Source organism: Frankliniella occidentalis, unplaced genomic scaffold, assembly GCF_000697945.3.
Source record: "Frankliniella occidentalis isolate FOCC.00 unplaced genomic scaffold, Focc_3.1 Scaffold89, whole genome shotgun sequence".
Lineage (NCBI taxonomy): Eukaryota > Metazoa > Arthropoda > Insecta > Thysanoptera > Thripidae > Frankliniella > Frankliniella occidentalis.
In genome coordinates this window covers 737,647-740,742 of record NW_026267218.1, presented here as the reverse complement: position 1 = coordinate 740,742, position 3,096 = coordinate 737,647, and the positions used below count along the sequence as shown (strand labels likewise).

The window sequence follows — 3,096 nt, the reverse complement described above, 5'->3', positions numbered from 1 at the left end:
TCTCTCTCTCTCTCTCTCTCTCTCTCTCTCTCTCTCTCTCTCTCTCTCTCTCTCGGAGGGCGTGGCGGGGCACCGATACAGCCAGAGGAGCGCCAATAACTGTCGAGGTAGGTGCGCGCGGGTCGCCTCGTCGGTGTAAGGCTCCGCGCAGTAAACGCCGAGCCCACTGGTTTACACCGCATGGTTTACACCGCATGGTTTACACCGCATGGTTTACACCGTGTGGTTTACACCGTGTGGTGCCCACTCCTGGTTCCACCGGCACTACAAGTAGTTTGCCCTCCACTTAAAACACACCCGTCCGCCCACGGGCCAAACCCCGGCGCCGCGCCCGGGCCCTGCCCCAGGTACGTATACGTGTGCTCGGACAGCGCGGCGGGGGGCGGCGGAGGCGGCAGGGGGGGGCGGCGCGGACCCCCGGGACAAAGCCTTGTGCAAACAGCGCCTGAGCCCGCCGGGCCGGGCGCGGGGGCTGAGATCTCGCCGCCACCTGCAACCTGCGTACCATCGCCTCCCCTACCCCGGGTAGCCGCCGGTGTCACCCCGCATCATGACACCTGCCCCGCCTCCCTGGCGCCCTGCTCCGCCCCCTTGGAGTGGCCCTCGGCCAGGCCGACGGACACCTCGCCCGCGCTTCCATCCACGACAGGCACCTTCCCTGAGAGGCCCCCTGCTACGACGGCCAACTCCATCCGCACCGCCCTCTACAACGGCCACCTCCGCCTGCTGCACCGCTCTCCACGACGGCCACCTCCACCCGCACTGCCCTCCACGGCGGCCACCTCCCCCGCGCCGCCCTCCCCGGGACCAAGCACAAGGCCGGCTCCAACGCCAGAGGCGGAAGAATGTCGCACTACAGGATGCTTGTGGGCACAACAGCCTTCCGAGGTCAAACGAAACCGCATCACAGGGGCCGAGATCTCCCCAGATCATTCATTGCCCGGGCGGGCGGTGGGGTCGAAGCAGGACCAAGGGCGACGAGGGACGGACGGACGGGCTGCGGAGCCTGCGGTCGGCGGGCCAAAGGTTTCAGTCCGAGATCCCAAACTGCGTCACCCGGCCGGCAGGGTCGGTGCCCGGGCCCCCTCAGCACAGGCCCCAACCCAGCCGACCACGGCCCCGGCCAAACCGCGGCCAGCCAAAGCGCATTCTGGTGTCCGGGCCGACACAGGCCCCACTGCCGCACCGCCCAGATCGCAACAGTCGCTTTTCGTATCGGAATCGCTGCCATTCCCAACCCCAACCCTCTCTCTCTCAACGCGCTAAGCCCCGCCCCCCTCTCCTTTCCCTTGTAGAGGGAGTTTCTTTTGGATTTTCAGAGGCGCATAACCTAACCGTAGCTTACAAGTTACGGAAAGAACAGCGGTGGGATTGACAATGAAAACGCCCTGGTGAGGACTTATAACCTATAACTTATAACTTATAACCTAACCGCACAAGCATACTACAAGTTACGCAAAGAACAGCATTGGGATTTTAAAAATAAAACACCGTGGAGAGTAACTTGTAACCTAACCGCAAAGAGCAGCGGTGTAATTTTATAAACAATCAAGACACTGCAATGCGTACATTGTTGTTTTACGTACCGTAGGTTGTTTACAGCGACTTCTGAATCCTTAAAGATGACCCACGGCGCACCTCTCCAGAATCTGGAATTCCTTTTTTTCAGATCACTGTCGTCAAATCCTCCACAAACGGAACACCACAACAACAAATCACTCGCGATAGTCCTGGCGCGCCTCTCGCGAATCCTTCTCTCGGTCCAACGCACGACTCGCGCCGGCTGCGGCGGGCCTGACTGTCGTCGCGGGGGTGGGTCGGCTCTCTGCGGGGTCGGATGTAGTACGACACGGAAGGCGCGGCACGGAGAGAGGGCGAAGCACGACGCGCTTGCCGACCCGGAGGAGCAACGACTACTCGCCCAGCCACGCACAGACTGACTGGACTGGGCTGGACTTGCCGGGCCGGTGCGGCGGCGGAGCGGAGCAGCGGCGCGGCGGGCGGGTGGAGCGCACCCCCACCACCTCAGCGAGCGGGGGCGGGAGGTGAGGAGTACCGCGCCAGCGCTGGCCTTCCCTGCAGCGGCAGGAGCAGGTCCAGGAGGGGCTGCAGGCAGGCTGCAGGCAGGCTGCAGGGCGGCGGGGCACACTGACTGGGCAGTGCCGCAAAGTTATTGGGCAGAAACCGACGAGTACTCCGCAAAAAAGAAGAACAGAAAACAGAAAAAAATCAAGGAAACTGGAAGAAAAAATCGAAAAGTTCACAGAAAAATTGAGGAAAAATCGGGAAAAATCAAGGAAACTCACAGGAAAAATCGGAAAATTCGCAGAAAAATTGAGAAAAATCATGAAAAAATCAAGGAAAATTAAACAGAAAATTAGGAAAAAATCAGAAAAAATGAAAAAACTCGTGAAAAAACAGGAAAATTGTAACCTTTGACAAAAACGCGTATCTCCGCCTCCGCCTGCGCGATAGGCAACGTCAGTTCACGCGCACAGGCGGGCAGCCTAGTAGGCAGGCTGCACACACTGGGAGGGCTGTTGTATCGGGGTATCAGGTCGTGGACTGGCCGATAACTTTTCTGGCACAGCACTAGCGGAGCACACCACCTCTCCTAGGTGCAGGCCCAGGGGCTGCGGGTCACTGGGTGCGGTCCTGTTTAGGCCCCGTGGTCCGCCCGCCCCATCTCCGATAGCGTCGGGGTCCTCCTAAATGCCCCGCCCGTCGGCCCCTCGGCCCGGGCCCGCCCAGCAGCTCAGTCGCGCCTTGGAGAGGAGGGGTTTGCTTGCAAGCAGGGGGGTCTCCTTATCTACCCAACAGCAGCATCGCGGTGGTGGTGGTGGTGGTTGAGGTGGGACCCCGGGGAGACGGGTCAGTCCAGTCCGCTGGGGTGGGCCAGAGTGGCCCGTCGTGGTCCACATCATACACCTTCCATCATGTAAAGCCCGCCCCCCGTCCCGCTAGCAACGCGCGCACGCCGAGGTCGCGGTGCGTCAAAAATTTAATTCTGTGGTTGAAAATAATTTTCAAAGAGAGAAGCTCGGCGTTTGCGGTGGTATGGTTGTGTGCTGGACTCGCCGGACCACCCCCTCCCCC

At 60.8% G+C, this 3,096-nt stretch overlaps 1 protein-coding gene across 1 annotated transcript in view; it reads right to left on the bottom strand.

The window, feature by feature from the left end:
- The window catches only part of LOC113209367 (somatomedin-B and thrombospondin type-1 domain-containing protein-like), a gene marked incomplete at its 3' end in the record, with an annotated part of 195,332 nt that extends 193,386 nt beyond the window's left edge, over positions 1-1,946 (bottom strand). Inside the window, 1 exon segment of the mRNA XM_052269323.1 lies at positions 1,587-1,946.
- Between the last annotated feature and the right edge of the window lie 1,150 nt (positions 1,947-3,096).